We start from the raw sequence: 20,624 nt of genomic DNA, 5'->3' as shown, positions 1-20,624 counted from the left end.
CTCCACCCACGAAGGGTCCACGAAGAAGCAACCACCCACAAAGGGTCCACGAAGAAGCAACCTTGTCTATCCCACCATGGCCATCGCCCACACAGGACTTGCCTCACTAGCGGTAGATCTTCACGAAGTAGGCGATCTCCTTGCCCTTACAAACTACTTGGTTCAACTCCACAATCTTGTCGGAGGCTCCCAAGTGACACCTAGCCAATCTAGGAGACACCACTCTCCAAGAAGTAACAAATGGTGTGTAGGTAATGAACTCCTTGCTCTTGTGATTCAAATGATAGTCTCCCCAACACTCAACTCTCTCTCATAGGATTTGGATTTGGTGGAAAGAGGGTTTGAGTGGAAAGCAACTTGGGAAGGCTAGAGATCAAGATTCATATGGTAGGAATGGAATGTCTTGGTCTCAACACATGAGTAGGTGGTTCTTTCTCAGAACATATGAGTTGGAATGGTGTGTGTGTTCTGATGGCTCTCTCATCGAATGAGAAGGAGGTGGAGGGGTATATATAGCCTCCACACAAAATCCAACCATTACACAGTTTTCCAATCTCAGTGGGACCGAATCAATAAACTCGGTCGGACCGAAAATGTAAACCTAGTGACCGTTAGAGATTTAGGTGGGACCGACTGGATCAACTCGGTGGGACCGATGTGCTAGGGTTAGGGTAAATCCAAAACTCGGTTTGAGCGATTACTCAAACTCGGTGGGACCGATTTGGGTAATAAGTGAAACTGAGATTTGGCCAAGCAAACTCGGTGGAACCGATTGCATATCTCGGTGGGACCGAGAATATTGCAATGGGTAACAGAGAGTTTGCAAGCCCATCTCAGTGAGACCGAGATCCCATCGGTGAGACCGAAATGATTAGGGTTTGGCAGTGGCTTATGACAAGTGAAACTCGGTGGCGCCGGATAGGAAGAATCGGTAGGACCGAGTTTGGCTTAGGGTTTAGGTCATATGTGGAAGTGGGAAAGTAGCTGAGCATTTTGGAGCATATCATTAAGCACATGAAGCAAGAGGATCATTAAGCAACACCTCATCCCTCCTTGATAGTATTGGCTTTTCCTATGGACTCAATGTGATCTTGGATCACTAAAACGTAAAATGAAGAGTCTTGAGCTTGAAGCTTTAGCCAATCCTTTGTCCTTAGCATCTTGAAGGAGTTCCCACAACCTTTAGTCCATGCCACTCCATTGTTGAACTTACCTGAAACATGCTAGATAGAAATGTTAGTCCAACAAGAGATATGTTGTCATCAATTATCAAAACCACCTAGGGAGCACTTGTGCTTTCAATCTCCCCCTTTTTGGTAATTGATGGCAACATACATCAAAGCTTTAGATAAAGATGTAAAGAACAGCAAGTAAAGCTTTGGAAGGACATGTAACGAGCATAGGCTCCCCCTACATGTATGCACTCATGTAAATATGAAATATAGAGGCATGTGAGAGCATAACCATGATAGAGTAGGCAATGTGTTACATGCATCTTGGCCATATGCATCAGAGTAAAAGATTATCAAGGAAAATACCTTCATGCTCGTGAGTCCTTCTTGCAAACAGTATGTACATAAGCAAGAACTCCTCATACTCATGATTTTGATGCATATACTTACCTTGTGGTCTTGAGTTGGCTTAGGATGGAATGGACCTGCACAAATAAGGTTAGATAACACAGGTACATCCACTAGCCAGAGCAAACAAAAGAAACCACAAGAATACCAAGACTGAGATGACATGTAGAGAGTGAGTACAAGGTACCACATTGAATTCAACATGTCCCCAAGAATAAAGATATGCAATGAATTTGACTGATGTCCTTTCCTTAGGTGTATTGCTCCCCCTGAATCGTACATGGGATATTGGGAGAAGATAGGAAACAGAAAATTAGAGCTGAAAGATATGAATAGAACTTAATTCAAATGAGTTCATATGAACATGTCTTTCCCCCAAAAAGACATGTGGCATCTCTCCTCTTGAACATCAAGCATCTGGGATCCTTGAGTATTCTCTCCCCCTTGGAGATTTCTTTCTCCCCCTTAATATATGGGATCCTTGAGTGTTCTCTCCCCCTTAGTACTTTCTCCTTTGTAGGTGATAAGCTTTTGATGTGATCTCTCTCTCCCTGATGATAAGCTTTGATGTGATCTCTCTCTCCCCCTTTGACATCAATTTCCAAGAAGGTTTTTCCTGGAATCCGTCGAATAGGTTTGGTCCTTGAGATTCAGTACAAAGTAGGGAATAAAATTGTGATGCTTGTAGAGGACAAGATTCATTGAGTGGAGCTGGATCAGAAGAAATATAGAAAATGTGGCAAACTGTTTTTCCTGTTGCGAAATCGGTGGCACCGAGTGGCATGTTTCGGTAGTACCAAAGGGATTCGGTTGGACCGAAAATGGCATTTCGGTGAAACCGAGTTCATCACAGAGAAAAACACTTGTCACCTCAGCTCACTAGTCAAGTAAGATCTCACAAAGATTTGCAATGAATTTGATGCAGAAATATGCAGAACAAGAACCAAAAAAGAAAAGAGTGAAAGTTTCTAGATGAAGTTTTTGTTTTTGTTTGAAAAAGAAGGAAACAAATATGCAAGGGACAAATGCAATAACTCAGAAAAGAACACAAGAGAACTTCATCTAGAATTGGGCGGTGACATAGTCACCTATGTTAGAGTATATTGACTTAGGAGTCAAGTGAGAACACTTGATCATAGGTCATACTCATCGTTTAAGCTCAAAATGGGGTTACCATTTTTCGTTTAAGCATCTTGATGTATTCACATCTTGTTGAGTTGCTTTGACTCATGTCTTGGAGTAAAGCTTCTCTAAGATGGAATAACATACCTTGGGTGGTGGTGTGGTTCTTGCTCATGTAGTTGAACTTGTGTGGGTGCTCAAGGTTGATGTAGTTCATCAAGAGTTGGGAGCACCACTTGGAGTTTGAGTTCATCTACCTACATGGGTTAGTTCTTGCAAGGAAGAGCACTTGTGTATCCAAAAATGACAATCATGAAGCTTAACATCGAATTTGTCAAAGGATATGTTTGAGTGGTTTTGTGCTTCCCTGTCTTCAACCACTATTGTGTAGAGTCTTGGTGATGTAGAGATTGCTCAAGATATGAGTGAGTCGCAATCTCATGGAATTAGATTCAACCAAGCACCTACATGGGTTAGATAACATGCAAGGTGCAAATATATCCAAGACATAAGATAGTTATCATAAGAGATATATCATAGATTAGTTATAAGCTCATGTCTTGCATGTATCCAATGGAGTTTCTACTCCAAGTTCGAAGCATCAATGATGTTCAATTCTCCTCTCAACCTGCAAAACACTTTCTCATCAAGTGGTTTAGTAAATATATCCGCTAATTGCTTGTCGGTGCGAACATGCTTAAGATTGATGTCACCCTTAGCAACATGATCTCGAATGAAATGATGACGAACTTCAATATGCTTAGTTCGAGAATGTTGTACAGGATTATGACCAATTTTGATAGCACTTTCATTGTCACAAAGCAGTGGAACATGTTTCACATAAATCCCATAATCTTTAAGAGTTTGGGTCATCCAAAGTAATTGAGCGCAACATGAACCAGCGGCAATGTATTCCGCTTCGGCGGTGGATAAGGATACCGAGTTTTGTTTCTTGGAAGACCAAGACACAAGAGATCTGCCAAGAAATTGACAAGTACCCAAAGTGGACTTTCTATCAACCTTGTCTCCGGCATAATCCGAGTCAGAATAGCCAACAAGATCAAAAGAAGACCTCTTAGGATACCAAATGCCAAAATTTGGTGTATGGATTAAATATCTCACTATCCTTTTCACAGCCTTAAGATGACAATCTTTAGGAGCAGCTTGATATCGTGCACACATGCACACACTTAGCATAATATCGGGACGTGAAGCACATAGGTATAACAATGAACCAATCATAGAGCGATAAACCTTTTGATTAACAGGTTCACCATCTTTGGTCAAATCATTATGTCCACTAGTAGGCATGGGTGTAGACATACCTTTGCATTCTTGCATATTGAACTTCTTGAATAATTCCTTGGTGTACTTTGTTTGAGAGACAAATGTACCTTCCTTAGTTTGCTTGATTTGCAACCCGAGAAAGAATTTGAGTTCACTCATCATAGACATCTCAAACTTCTCTGACATTAGCTTTCCAAACTTTTCACTAAAGAGAGGGTTAGTTGAACCAAATATGATGTCATCAACATAAATTTGGCATACAAATAGTTCTCCATTAACCCTTTTAGTAAAAAGAGTAGAATCAATTTTACCAATTTCAAAACCACTTGTAGTAAGGAACTTGGTCAAGCATTTATACCATGCTCTAGGAGCTTGTTTAAGACCATAAAGAGCTTTGTGAAGTTTGTAAACATGATTTGGTTTCTTAGGATTGACAAAGCCGGGAGGTTGTTTGACATAAACTTCCTCCTCTATTTCTCCATTTAGAAAAGCACTTTTAATGTCCATTTGGTACAAGGTGATATTATGGTGATTAGCATAGGCAAGTAAGATGCGAATGGACTCAAGTCTAGCAACAGGAGCATACGTCTCACCATAGTCCATACCTTCGACTTGTGTGTACCCTTGGGCGACGAGACGTGCTTTGTTGCGAACCACTTGTCCATCTTCATCTTGCTTGTTGCGAAACACCCATTTGGTACCAATGATGTTGTGGTTGTTGTCGGGCTTCTCAACCAATGTCCAAACTTGGTTTCTCTCAAAATTATGTAGCTCTTCATGCATAGCGTTTATCCAATCCGGATCTTCCAATGCTTCTTCAACCTTCATTGGTTCAATGCTAGAGATGAATGAATAGTTTTCACAAAAGTTAGCTAAACGAGTTTTTGAGCGAGTGATTCTCCCGGTTTGTATATCATTGAGGATTTGCTCGACGGGATGATCTTTGGCAATTCTTGCTCGAACTCGTGAGAGCTTTTGCTTGGGTCTTCGTTGAACATCTTCTTCATCTTGTTCTTCTTCTTGGCCTTCTTCATTGTTGACGTCGTCGTTCTCTTGTCGTGGTGGAGAAGGAGGTTGTTGATGTTCATCTTGACGTACTTCCTCGTTTTCTTCATCTTGGTGTGTCCCACTTGTGGATGCTTCCGTGTCGATTCTTGGTTCACCTTGTCGTGAAGTAGAAGCTTCCACTTGGACGGATGAAGTACTCTCCTTCACCTCCGTTGGACGAATTTTGCCGATGGACAAGTCTTGAATTGCTTCTGAAGAGTCTTTGTCTCCTACATCAATTGGCAATTGCTCTACTTGCGAGCCATTAGATTCATCAAACTTCACATCTACCGTCTCTTCAACCTTTCGGGTGAAATTGTTGTAGACACGGTAAGTGTGAGAGTTTGAGCCATAGCCAAGTAGAAAACCTTCATGAGTTTTAGGAGCAAACTTTGAACGACGATGCTTATCAAGAATGTAGCACTTTGAGCCGAATACTCGAAAGTATCCAACTTGGGGTTTGTTACCGGTGAGAAGCTCGTATGCCGTCTTGCCGAGTAGCTTGTGAAGATATAAGCGATTTGTTGCGTGACAAGCTGTCTCAACCGCTTCTGCCCAAAAGTGCTTTGGCGTCTTGTATTCATCAAGCATCGTTCTTGCCATTTCGATGAGCGTCCGGTTCTTCCTCTCAACAACTCCATTTTGTTGAGGTGTGTACGTAGCCGAGAACTCGTGTGAAATCCCTTCTTCGTCAAGAAAGGTGTCCACATTTGCGTTCTTGAACTCCGTTCCGTTGTCACTCCGAACCTTCTTGATCTTCACATCAAACTGATTTTGGGCCTTCCTAGCGAAGTTTCTGAAGATCTTCTGGACCTTTGACTTGTCATTAAGAAAGAACACCCACGTAAATCTTGAAAAATCATCAAGTATAACTAGACCAAAAGAATTTCCACCGAGACTCTTGTAGGCGTTGGGACCAAAAAGATCCATGTGAAGTAGCTCGAGTGGCCTCCTTGTGGTCATGATGTTCTTCACGGGATGTCTTCCTCCAACCTGTTTACCTGCTTGACAAGCACTGCAAAGTCTATCCTTATCAAATATGACATCGTTAACTCCAAGGATATGATTTCCTTTAATAAGCTTGTCAAGGTTTCTCATGCCAACGTGACCTAGTCGTCTATGCCACAACCAACCTTTTGAGGATTTAGCAACAAAGCAAGTTTTAGGTTGTGCCTTTTAGAGAAATCGACAATGTAAAGATCACCTCTACGCATACCCGTAAAGACCATTTTATGATTGTCTCGACGAAATACTTGGCAATCTACCTCAGTAAATAGGACATTCAAACCGAAATCAGCAAGTCTAGACACTGAAAGTAAGTTGTAGCCAAGAGATTCAACGAGCATGACATTTTGAATGGAACTATCATGTGAGATGGCCACCTTACCAAGGCCAACCACTTTACCCTTTGAATTATCTCCAAAGGTGACATATTTTCGAGGGCCGTTGTTTTCAGCAAGCTCACGAAACATCTCTTCATCTCCGGTCATATGATCAGTACATCCACTATCAAGAACCCATTCCTTTCCTCCTGATTCATATCCCCGAAGATTTGCCATAAGACCAAAATGTCTCATTGCATCATCAAGATCGATGTCACTATCATCATCATCATAATATTCATGTTCATCATGATCTTGTGACTCATCATTTCTCAAGGGAGGGTAATTCATTAGATAAATGATCAAAGTGGTTACTTTTATGAATTCTTATAGCTTCGAATATGATATCATTAATGATTCCAACATCTCCTTTAGCATGCTTAAGATTGGCAAGTTCAAACAGATATTTACCAAAACTAGGATCACTAGAGTTCATCTTACACAAGGCAATAGATTTATGGAGAATTTCATCCAAAGTTTTCAAGGAATAATCGGGAAATCGTTCCTCAAGAAATTTCCATATGGTATAGGCACAATTGTGAGTAGGCAAACTGGCAATCAAATTTTTGGGCAATCCTCTAATGATGAGCTCAATAGTTCGAAGATTGCGAATCATGTCAATATCTTCATCTAGGGTAGGATGCAAAGGATCAATATGAGGTGCACAAGGGCTGGCAATATACTTGTTCAAATGATATTGATTGAAGATTACAAGCATCTCATTTTTCCACTCATGGAAATACTCTCCATCAAGAATAGGCACTCTATGTCTAAGACTCCCTAGAGTAGACACATCCATCTTCCTCCAATGGTGATTAAACCAAGGCAATGGAGACCAAAGCTCTGATACCACTTGTAGGATCTAGAAGTAGATGTGTCTAGAGTCTAGAGGGGGGTGATTAGACACATAATGCTCAAGTTGCAATTTTTAAGCTTTTTCGGTTTAAGTGGAGTTTAGGCACAATTTCAACACACACAATACATATCAAGCAAGCATGCAAAGAGTATATGAGCAGCGGAATGTAAAGCATGCAACTTGCAAGAATGTAAAGGGAAGGGTTTGGAGAGATCAAACGCAATTGGAGACACGAATGTTTTTCCCGTGGTTCGGATAGGTGGTGCTATCCTACATCCACGTTGATGGAGACTTCAACCCACGAAGGGTAACGGTTGCGCGAGTCCACACATGGCTCCACCCAAGGGCAACGGTTGCGCGAGTCCACACAGGGCTCCACCCACGAAGGGTCCACGAAGAAGCAACCACCCACAAAGGGTCCACGAAGAAGCAACCTTGTCTATCCCACCATGGCCATCGCCCACACAGGACTTGCCTCACTAGCAGTAGATCTTCACGAAGTAGGCGATCTCCTTGCCCTTACAAACTCCTTTGGTTCAACTCCACAATCTTGTCGGAGGCTCCCAAGTGACACCTAAGCCAATCTAGGAGACACCACTCTCCAAGAAGGTAACAAATGGTGTGTTGGATGATGAACTCCTTGCTCTTGTGCTTCAAATGATAGTCTCCCCAACACTCAACTCTCTCTCATAGGATTTGGATTTGGTGGAAAGAAGATTTGAGTGGAAAGCAACTTGGGAAGGCTAGAGATCAAGATTCATATGGTAGGAATGGAATGTCTTGGTCTCAACACATGAGTAGGTGGTTCTCTCTCAGAACATATGAGTTGGAATGGTGTGTGTTCTGATGGCTCTCTCTCGAATGAGAAGGAGGTGGAGGGGTATATATAGCCTCCACACAAAATCCAACCGTTACACAGTTTTCCAATCTCGGTGGGACCGAATCAATAAACTCGGTCGGACCGAAAATGTAAACCTAGTGACCGTTAGAGATTTCGGTGGGACCGACTGGATCAACTCGGTGGGACCGATGTGCTAGGGTTAGGGTAAATCCAAAACTCGGTTTGACCGATTACTCAAACTCGGTGGGACCGATTTGGGTAATAGTGAAACTGAGATTTGGCCAAGCAAACTCGGTGGAACCGATTGCATATCTCGGTGGGACCGAGAATATTGCAATGGGTAACAGAGAGTTTGCAAGCCCATCTCGGTGAGACCGAGATCCCATCGGTGGACCGAAACTGATTAGGGTTTGGCAGTGGCTATATGACAGTGAAACTCGTGGTGGCGCCGGATGAAGAGGCTAGGACGTTGGTTAGGGTTTAGTCTTGTTGAAGTGGAAGTAGCTGCTTTTAGGAGCATGATCGTGTTGCAGTGAGAAGAGGGATATTTAGAACACCATCATACCTCATTTGATGTATGGCTTTTACTATGGATCATGTGATATGGATCACTAAACCGTATGAAGGTCTTGGTTGCAGTTTGCATCTTCTGGTCCTTGATCTGAGGGTTCCCAACCTTTAGTCCTGCCACATCCATTGTGATTCCTGAACATCTAGATAGAAATGGTAGTCACAGGAATTTGTCATCCAATTATCAAAACAACTAAGGGATTGTGCTTTTCTGCAGTCAAGCTGGTTGCTGCATCACCCACCGCCTTGTTGAGAATGAAGTGTATAGTAGGTTCTGATGTAAGACTTGCTGAGTACCTTTGTACTCATGTTTGCTTATTTATTTGTTTTCAGACGACAACACTGCCCCCTCCGATGGGTTCTATGTAGACCTTGACGTCGACGAGTGACTAGCCACCCAGGTGGTGATCCTGGCCATGGAGGGCCCTATGTAGATAGACAGGCTTCGAGAAGCCTTCTTTCTTTCTAGAGTCTGTACTCAGACTAGTTGCTTCCGCATGTGCTTGTATGATTGTATGACTTGAGTGTCGGGTCATGTGACCCCTATCTGTATGAACATGTTATGTATGGCTCTCTGGAGCCTTTAAATAAAGTACTTGAGTTGTAGAGTTTTGTTGTGATGCCATGTTGTATGTACTCATATCGGGCATATTGTGTGTATGATTGAAATGCTTGGTATGAGTGGGATCCGACAATCTAGTTGTTTATCCTTGGCAGCCTTTCTTATGGGGAAATGTAGTCTAGTGTTCCTCGAGCCATAGTAGTCCGCTACAGCCCGGTTCACCGGAGTCCTGCTAGCCCAGCACTACTGCTCAGGACACTTGACTGGCCGGCATGTGTTTCACTTGTTCCTATGTCTGTCCCTTCGGGGAAATGTCACGCGGTGACATCCGGAGTCCTGCCTAGCCTGCTACAGCCCGGGTTCCCCGGAGTCCTGTTAGCCCAGTGCTACAGCCCGGAATCACTCGCTGATGACCGACATGCTCGATGTGATTCATGTATGCCTGTCTCCATAGGTCTGTGCCGCTTTGGGTTCACGACTAGCCATGTCGGCCCGGGTTCTCTGTCATATGGATGCTAGCGACACTATCATATACGTGAGCCAAAAGGCGCAAACGGTCCCGGGCCATGGTAAGGCGACACCCGTGGGATACCGTGCGTGAGGCCGCAAAGTGATATGGGCTGTTCGGCTTAGGTGATGTGTTTGGAATCGGGTCTGGTCCATCCATTTTTGGTGTTGCCGTCATGCACGGGATCTACGCTGGGAAATTATGTCGACAGTTCTTTGTTTGTAGAAGGCTGCTTTGCCATGTGGTGTGATGAGATGGTGGGGCTGACTTATGGTTATGCGACACCCGACGCCTATTAGGTGTATCTGGCGATGGTATTGTCGACTTCCTTTGAGGAGCGACGAATAATTGCAACGGATTAGTACAGTGCTAGTATCCTTTACTATGCTCATTGGTAGTCTATACTGTACAGGTGCCGTTGGATTTAGGTAGTTTACAGGTCGCATCTGTGATTTTAGTATTTGACTAGCAATATCTAGTAATGCATGTCACCAAAAATGTACTACTCCTCTGTAAATAAATACATGGTGTTTTATTCCTATCGGCGAGAGAACTATGTTTTTTGCTCTAACTAGAGTACTAATAGGATTACATGCAATGAACTAAACTGCATGTCATGTTTGGTAGTCTCAAGTCATTGAAAGCATGCACGGCCCACATCTCTCATTGGTTGATATGTCATGAAATAAGAAACAAGGAGGGAGTTAATGCACCGTGCCTAAGTATTTTGGGATTATTTGGTTTTCGTAAGGTGACTTACACAACATTTTTGTTTACATGCATTAACATTTTATTAGTTAAATCAAAGGTCAAAACTTGGCGCAAAATGCAAAGGGGACCAATAAACCAGTAAACATCAAACTTCTCTCGTTTGGCCCCAACTAGAGGTCCGGTGAGATGACTATACTACACCGGCACGGAGGGGGACGCAAGCTTCATTGACTTACGGCAACTGCCTTTGGGTGAATGACACGTGGCCCCAGGGGGTGGCTGGCCCACCTATCATACAGCCAAAGGCAGGTGCAGTAGAGGGCCGAGGAGTAGTACGAAATCCTACGCACGCTAACCAAGGGCTGAGTGATCACTCGAATCGCAAGATCAGTTGACTAGAAGCTACGCTAGACCCATGGAGGCGATGAGCGCGAGCATCAGCCGGCTGTGCCAGATGGTCCACGACGCGGCACGCGAGGAACGTCTCCAGGTAGTATTGCTTGAGGCCGCCAGGGCGAGGGGCCGCTTGGACGACAGCTTCGTCTCCTTGTTCGACGAGGTCCTCGTCGGTTTCCTCGACAAGTTCACCGTCGTCAAGAAGCTTGCGGACGACTTTGACGTAAGCCTCCAGCCGACGCGCCCAGGCTCTGCGATGCCCGCCACCCTCAACGGCCACTATGGTAACAACCTCTTCGACGCACTGGTGGCCCTGCGACTGCCCGCCGTGCCGCGGAGAATGTCCACCTCGAGGTCGCGCTCGCCGCGCGCGGGCAGCAAGACACCATCGACATAATCACCCACGTCTACGCGCAAATCGTCCACAAGGACTACTACATGCAAGAGGAGGACGATAGGACGCTGGCCTTCTTGGAGCGCAGGGCAACCTTGGACGGCACTGTTCAGAAGCACGTTGAGCTCGCCGCCAACGCCGCTGCTCCTCACACGTCGGTTGGTGACCCGGCGCACTAGGGCGTGAGGATGTCGTTGAACGTTGATGGATCCGTATGTATTTTTATCTTTCCGTCAAATCCATGTAGTAGTATATGATACTACAGTAATTATCTTACCTTTCGCATCAACTTCATAATTTTCGTACGTACTCCATGCATGAACGGCGCCAGAACCAAACTTCTCATTACTCTAGGCAAAATCGTTATTTTCTATCTATCGGTCGCGCCATGGAGCAGAACCAAATTTTACAAGTTACGAGTTCAAAAGGAAAAGCCTGCCGTGTTCGCGTCGCACCCCCACACGGTTGGTCCGGCACGCCGCTCAAGCGGGAATGCGTGCGGTGTTGCATTTTCACTTACAAGTGGGACCGCAGTTGAGCAAACCGACTATCGGCAAACCCCCACCCCGCCCACCGCGCGATGGCTGAGAAAACAGGAGGGAGAAGAGATGGCTGTAGCACGGACTCCAAGAAAATTGGTGTCGGATGGGACTCGTGTGGGTGGCGTGTGCCGTACTGCTAGACGTGAATGCTAGTTATGGCCCATGCCACCCCACTATATCGAGCCTATATCGAGGTACGTAGAACAAATTTCCTGCAGTCCGTGCTCAGCCCTCCTCTATCTCTCTTCTCAGCCAGCCAGCGGACGCGCGGAGCCCATCATCTGTTTGCTCATATGCGGTCCCACATGTCAGTGAAAATGAAGAGGACCCACTGAACCTGCACATCTTTCACCTCGACGTGCTGGTGATGAAAAACAAATCCAATAAAGATCTTCGGTGGCCGCTTTTGGAGTTACTCAAGAGTAGTAAGATTCTATTTACAGTTTAACCCAAGATGCACATCTCGTGGCTTCAACTACCACTCTATTTTCTTTCATGACACGACCTGGATGCTGGATGTCCCACGTGTCGGCAAAAGGAGGAAGAACCCGACCAAATCTTCGGTTCTGCTCTCGGATTAGACTAGTTGTGCTAACTTAAAATTTTATTGTGTACTCCCTCCGTTCCAAAATACTTGACTTCCATTTGTCCAAAAATGGATGTACCTATATACTAAGACATGTCTAGATACATATATATTTTGACAAATAGAAGGCATGTATTGTGCAACGGAGGGAGTAGAATGGATGCAAGTTTTTGTATTGGGAAGAAGAGTACATCCATATATTGATAGAGCGCAATTTAGTAGATGTTCTATCACTTTTAGCTAGCACAGAGGCTATGAGATTAGTGCACTTGTTGATACTCCTACTAGAATAGAGGCTAGACATGAGACTAGATGCGAGGAAGCAACGTCTACTTCTTTACACTCGAAGAAGAAAGAAGCACGCAAGATCGAGCCTCCGCAGATCAACAATGAATGCATCGAGAAGGCACTAATCCAACTTACAGGAGTAGTAAAATGTATTCTTGTGGTTCTTGTTTTCTTTGGTCTTGCTTTTCTAGTCAAAATTATCGTTGGAGTTCGTGCAAAACGGAGGTGCGTTTGGGGTCGTGCGTTGGAGTTGGCCTTACAAGTGGGACCGCAGTTAAGGAAACCGACTATCGGCAAACCCCCACCTCGCCCGCGCGATGGCTGAAGTTAGAGAAACGACGAGGTTGAAGAGATTGCTCTAGCACGGACTCCAAGAAATAATATGGTGTCAGATGGATGTCGTGGTGGTGGCGTGTGCCGTACTCCTGGACGTGAATGCTTGTTCTGGCCCATGCCACCCTACTACTCCTACTACTTACTCCTACTACTATATAGTATACTAGTATCAAGGATTCGAGGTGCTGGTTACGTACAACGAACACATTAACATATGGCTACAGTAAAAACACCCGCCCGACGCGCGAAGCATGTGAAGCTAGTACAAATAGTGTACTACTATTGTTGATTGGCCTCATCCGATAACCTGTTGCAATGCGTACAATTTGTATTCGGAAAATATTTTTTTGCCTCGTCGCACCACTCACTCAGAGAAGCGACTCGAAAGCCATTCATAAATTTAGTAAGTTTATCACAGGCATATCATTTTATTACATACAACAGGTCATCAACCCACATCGACAACGAGGATACATTATAAATACTAAAGTTTTCACCACACAACAAATAACAAGCCATGAAATGAACTTCAACTCAACCATTCCGCGGCGTTGGAAACGCTTGCTTTGAACCACAAGTGATTCTCTGGGACGGGCCATCCGTTGTCGATCTGGAGACCAACGCAGGACTGATCATCCAGGCTGAAGCGGCCTACTATATCAGTACCAGGGTAGGGAACCACCCAAATGTCCGAGGTATAGACACAGTTGCTTCTCATAAATGTGTCAACAACAGTTGGATCGCCTTTCACCATCATCGGATAGTTTTGTCCAAGGAAGAGCGAGTTTTCTCCAAGACTATCAATTCTGTGCCAGGGAGAAGGAGTTGGCGCTAGCACACTAGTATCCATCCCGAATACCATGCAACGGGTGTTGGAATAGGTCCGGAGAGTGCGACCATGGGAGACACCTGCTTCCTTAGCAGTAACATCATCAGTGGGCTTGTATACACACAAGAAGAGGTGATCCATCGGAATTAGTTGCCAGGCGCCACAGAGTATATGGCTGCTCGTCCTCATGCTCGTGATCATCACCATCGTCATCTCCCCCTTGGTTATAAATTTTTTCAAGTATAGGTGGTGGGATGTTCACAGGACCTTGGAAACACAAGAAGAAGGTTAATTAGTAAAGGGAAACTTGCTAACGCATGCATGTGGATGAAACAATTATAATTACGGTGGAAGACAAACGTACCGAAACTATGAGGATGCCATGCAAAAACAGTGCCACGAGTGGTGGCAGCAAACACAAGGCCCTCGTATTGAATTGCATCACAGTACTCATCCGTGTACAGAAACTGATTTTTGAGCAATATCCATCGAGTGAAACCACAAGGACGGCAACAAGCTTGTCGAAGATAGCAACAACATCATAGTTGCTGTAATTCCAAGAGCGGTTGGGAACTCGACAAATTGCTATCTTCCGTAGAATATAGTCACCATGATCGTATTTGAACGTGCGTACATTACCGGTGTGCTCAACCTCTGGGCAGTGTGCTGAGATTTTTGGAAGTGGAACCCGGTGACGAGTGTACACATTCACAAGTTCCCACTCACAGTTGGACCCAATGTAAACAACCCAATCTCCATTTGCGCCCGCCCAAGCCTTGCCCTCAAGCGATGGCATCTTAACATATGTATCATTATCAAGCGGCATCAACTTGCACAAGGGGAGGCCTCCGTCGTCGCGCGCCAGTCATCATCAGGGTCACGGCGAAGATAGGGGAGATCAAACCGCTCATTGGACTCTTGGGTTCTTGTAATGATGTTATTAGTTGAGTCGAGATGGTTGAACATGCCATGCTAGCCGAGGTGATGACGTTGCGACGATCAATGAGTTTCTCCTTACCGTCATCTTTCGTCGGGCAAGAATATACAGGGTGTTTCCGGCCTGTTCCTCATGGAGAAGATGATCGGACAATGGCAGAGGAAGGGTGAGGAATGGAGGAAGGAGAGGGAATGGCGTGCGAGCCATTATCGGAGAGGAAGGCGAGAGTCGCTGGCGGTTGCCGGTTGCCATGTTCCGAGGGGGCATCCCGTACACCGGCCATTCGATATCCTATACCCGCATCGTTCGACTTGAGATGTTGGAACGGCACTGTCACGAACTGGTGTGTATTTCTGGCCCAAAATGCTGGATCTGGCGTGTTGGCAGGTGCGCATTAGTTTATCGACCTTTATGTTTTTGATGGCGTGTCGATTCAGTTTTTGAGGCCGATAATGGTACTGTTCGCAAAGAATTTAATCTTACCACTATCACGTCGAGTATGTAGTTAAATATAGCGGAGTTGAGTGCTTTTTGCAAGGGCTGCATTGTTCTCACCTACCACCTGCTCTCAGATCTAAAGACGGCTCTTCTCCTCCCCCGGTCGGTAACGATCCGCCAGTGAAGAAAGCGTTGCACGTTGGCACTCTATTGCGGGCGCGAGGTCACGCACTGACGACAAGGCCGTCCTCTCAGACCTAGCGCCCGCGCGGGATGGCCTTCGTCCCCAAGCTCGCTGCCATAGTGTGTGCGGAGGATGACGACCACGAGCTAAGCCACTTCCCGCCGACCCTCAGGTATGCTACCTCTTTTCGAACCATAACCTTGTTCTATTGCCCCATCTGCCACGTCGTTGCATGTGGATCTTTTTCCACTCCACCATCTTCCCAATTTGCTATCCTCTGCTCTGCTGGCCACGCAGATGAAAACCATAATTTTCACTATTAAAGGAAACCCTACTTCATGCAGACTAATCCATGTCTGGGTTGAATAAGGAAAGGAAGGGAGACTGTACTGTCCAAGAGAGTTGGCATCGAACCCGCATCTAGGTTGAAAAGGGGAAAATCAATAGCTAAGGAACAAGTCTCGTGTCTCTTGGTTGAAGAAGGGTAGAAAGGCATGACAATGCAATAGAGAATGACCAGGTCGATCGGTTTGTTGTCCTCGCATAGGAAAAAGGTGGCTAAAGAGAGCAAAAATGGGACGTAATCCACATATGCTGCCTGGATATTTGTTGCTCTGGGCAACCATACCTCCCTCACCACTCTGCGTCCGTGGAGGTACATCGTACTAGTGCGCCCACTGTCCGAATGGGCCTCCCATGCTCTTATTGCCACTTTTTTTCTTGTTAGTATAACGCCAGCAGTCAAGTCAAGCAATGCTACTGCTAAAGTGATGCCACATTTAACTAATGCCGCTCTCAGTCTAATGCCACCGATAAATTTAAGCAATGCCATTTAATGTCACTGGATTATTTCAGGGTTACTGTTGATTATGGATGTATTAAAGATTTTTCAGCTAAGGCATTCTAATGCTGTTGCACAGCCAGTATACCAACGATGAAACTTGTTACTACCTTCAGATTTTTGCACTGTTAATGCTTATAGATTACATACCTCACTTTCATGAGATAAGTTAATTTTTTTTGTACAGTGTCACCAAAATGCCAAGGCGCTGATGTCATTTTATTTTGGTTAAACTGCACAGACAATTATGAAGACAAGAGGAATGGTCAAGAGTGGGCACCTCCTCCTCCGACTGTTCTCTTGATTCATTCGATCAAGTATTTATGTTTGATCGATTATCAAGATTGGGATAGCAATTTTTAAGGTCCCCCGACTTTGAAATGATATTTACCTTGGAGGTACATGGTTTGCAATTTTTTATACTGTCATTAGTTAATAATGCTAGTTACCTTCAGACTTTTGTATTTGGTTTAATGCTCATGTAGAGCTAGTATACCAATCCTGAAACTTGTTACCTTTACATTTTGTATTGTTAATTCTTATAGAAACCTTCCAGTGCTAGAGTTTATTGAAATCTGTTCAGTAAAACCATTGTACTGTACCCTGTAATAAACTAACTACTCTACTGTTGCACTAGCCACTGGATTAGTGTATATTTGTAGTATTCGAATGGTGTTGCATTAGCGTATGGACATAAATAAAGTGTGGCAAGCTTTCCCAGATATGTGCTCAAGAAAACTACTACCTGTTTTTCTAAATACTAGACGTTTGGGTACTTTAAATTGAACCACAAAAACGTCTTATATTAAGGAACAAAGGGTGTAGAGTTCACTCAAATTATCCAGGTAAAGCTAGTCACACCTTTGTTAAAATTAATGTTCATTATGTTATCAGAGGAGGTCTGTATGTTTGTCTCTAATGCCTGTCGACTACATACCTAACATCATGATGTAATGTTAAGTCATTTCCTTTTGTACAATGTCACTGAATTGTCAAGGCGGTGATGGCATTTTATTTTAGTAGAAATGCACAAAATTTGCTTAAAAGAAGAGGAAAGGTCAGGAATGGCTCAGTTTTTTAGAAAAACTATGTATGCCTTCCTGACATCAGCCGCTGTTGCTTTATTTATTCCTTCAAACAGGTGGTTAGAAATAGTCTTGCTACCTTTTCCCATTATGAAATTGGAATGCTTATATTTGTGAGTCTATGCTTCAACTAGTGCCACTTTTAGAGTAATCACACTTTCAATATCTATGCAAACAGGGATGCTCGATTTTAGTGGAACTGCACAAAAAGTCCAACTGGTTCAACATTAGGAGCATGTTTTTTTCCAAACCTTTATATCCAATTGGTGGCACTATGAGCTGTTCATTACGAAGGTACATGGTTTGCCACTATCTTGCTACTCTTTTTGTACTGTCATTAGATAGTAATACTAGTGGTTTGCATGTGAATTTATTGGCAGGGTGGACCTACATTGGAGGTGCAGGACATGATTCAATGATTGGATGCTCAATTTCGGTTGTATTGATTTCACCTCTTCCATCACTGCGAACATGGATATCCTTGGTCTGATGAAGAATAGGCGCTATATTTCTGCTCTGAACCAGCAAATCAATTTAGTATGAAATTGTCCAGGGCAAAACATAACTGTATCAGATTGTCCAGTGCAGAACATGACAGATGCTAAGCGGAAGAGACATGTTTAAACCGAAAATACAAGGTGTGGTATATGTTTACTAGCTGCTTGATATTTGTGCAGACAGAGATGTCTGCCCGTTGCTATTTGGCAAACAAACAAAGTGTTTGCAATTTTGGTTGAACTGCACAAGAGAATAGTATAGTCACTGGATGCAGTGCCATTTGAAAATAGACACATAAAGATTGGATAGTCACTTCATGGACTGCAGAAAAGTAGTACTGTACTATTTATTGGCCAACACTACTTCATTGCTTTAGTCTGATTATACAATGGGCATCATTTTGCCTTAGTTAAAGTTTGTATTCCAAAAATAGTCTCGCGGTGTGATCGAGAGAAGACCAAATCATATTGCAGTGGATGTTCCTCCATCATGTGTCGTTCATTCTCATGGTTCCAGCTGTTGGTGAAACCACTTACGTTTGCAAGAGGAATTGTAGACTTCACAAACAAATTTGTCTTTCAGTCTGTACTGAGTGTTGGCCAAGAGAAGCATCCATGTTAGTAGGAAGAACAGATGTTTTTTCTAGATCTCTGCTTTTGGAGCAACATATTTGTATATGATCTGTGAATCATTGAGATGCATTAACATGTTGATCTTATGTATGGGAATCGTACTAGTTAGTTTTAGTTGCGACGCGAGATCCGAAGTGGCTGATCTTTGCTTTTGGAGCTACATATTTGTATATGATCTGTGAATCATTGAGATGCATTAACATTTACTTATTTATGTTCGCTCAGTGTTTACAAGTTACTGATCGATCACTAGCTAGCCTACAAATGCGCTCCTGGCAGTTTTATTTGCGACGCAAGATGCAAAGTGGCAGTTTTTTGAATAAAAATGCCTACATCTGAAGAAACTGACAGGCTACACTATCGATCCTACACGGATAAAAATGCCTACCTCTGAAGAAACTAACAAGCTACACTATTGATCCTACACGGATAAATAGCGGATCACGCACGTACTACCTCCTTTCCGGTTTGCAGGGCTCAATTCAAGAAACGACCTACTCGATCCTACACGAATAAATAGCGAATCACGCACGTACTAGTACCTCCTTTCCGATTTGCAGGGCTTAATTCAAACCTCTCACCAACCAAGGTACTCCCTCCGTCCGGGATTTATTAGTCCCGTGAGCTAAGCAGCAAGACCAAGGCTTGGTAATAATTAACGGCATGCAGAAGTTTAAGCCTAATTAATTCCAGCGATTTAACTGGCTGCATGTGTACCCTCGGCTGTGACTCGTTGCATGCTGCTTCACGTACTGCCTGCGAGCGATTCTGAATGCCTGCATGCAGCCGGCCGTAATTAAGGTAGCTAACTGATGCGAAAAAAGATACGCTTTAAATCCATGGAATCATTATTGACAAGGAGGGAGATGATTCAAGTGCACTCGTTTGACCGCCATTCCGGCGTGCGACCCAGACGGGACGGGACGGCACAGTCATAATTTCAGTTTCTCTAGTTTTCCATGGCAAGCTGGCGCGCTAAGCCATTATGCATTGAATTCCGATGACCGTCGTGGTACCTTCCGCCTATAAGTACTGTTTCCCGGCCTTCTCATGTGCCACCGTGACCCAACTCACCATATCCTCATAAGCCCCCACCGGCCCGACGTCGCTCGCCACTTCTGCCATGCCCCCGCCCGTCCGCGGTAGGCGACGCCGGAGGTGGTCACCGCCGGAACTAGTGTTCGGGTTTTCACCGGAAGGCAGACGGAGGGAGGAGGCATTCTATCTATCTTTAGATGGCAATGCAGAGATCGAGGAGTTGTTGGAGCGCGACCGCATGGCGGAGGAGCAGGAGTTGTTGGAGCGCTGCCGCTTGGCGGAGGAGCAGTGTATCGCCGATTTGCGCCGCCAGCGGAACATGGAGCAGCAGCGCACCGACGCTCTGAGTCGTGAGCAGAGCGCCCGCAACTGGGCCGACTACGTGGAGGCCGGCGCCCAGCAAATAGCCCTGGAGGCTGTCGGGCACGAACGCGTTCGCGATGCTGATTTTTACTACCAGCTCGTCAAGTGGGTTTCCTGCTTGGAAGCCAAAGCTTCGGTGGACCACGCCGGCATGGAAAGGGCCAACGCGCGCGAGCAACGCGCCCTATCGCACCTCTGGCAAGTCCGAGGCGAGGCGGAGGACGCCGGTGCCGGCGTTTAGCATGGACAGCTGATGGCGGCCGGCATCGTCTAGTTAGCTAAGAGTAAGTTAGTACTTGTACGCTACTAGAGTGTTAGTGGGAGTAGATAGTTAACTTGGCTATGATGGTTGTCAACGTGGAAGTTCAGTACTCTATATGTGTATCAGACCTGTTACTTTGCTCTGAATGTTGAACTTTCCGTTTGAACGTATGGAATGGGCTGTTATTTTTTTAAATGGGTTGTATTTATCCTCCACGGTTTAGAGGCTGACTTGTGGGCCTAGCAAGTTGACGCGTACACAATCAGGAGATGATTGTACGTGGAGAGGATGACAGTAGGGACCCGCCAAGGTCATGGCAGTACGCAAGCAAGTGCCTCCTTATTTCAAGCCAATAAAAAAATGGCTCCTTCTAGTGGATTTCTGACATCTGGGTCCCATGCCATTGTCAACGTAGTCAATAAACGAGAGAATTGCATAACGAGCGGCTGACACCAGGGACCCAGCAGCTCGCCCAGTTATTTTTGTTTTGGGTTAATTTGATAAATGCC

This window comes from Triticum urartu, chromosome 4, assembly GCF_003073215.2.
Source record: "Triticum urartu cultivar G1812 chromosome 4, Tu2.1, whole genome shotgun sequence".
NCBI lineage: Eukaryota > Viridiplantae > Streptophyta > Magnoliopsida > Poales > Poaceae > Triticum > Triticum urartu.
The sequence above is the reverse complement of the archived record's forward strand: the minus strand, read 5'-3'. Positions refer to the sequence as shown.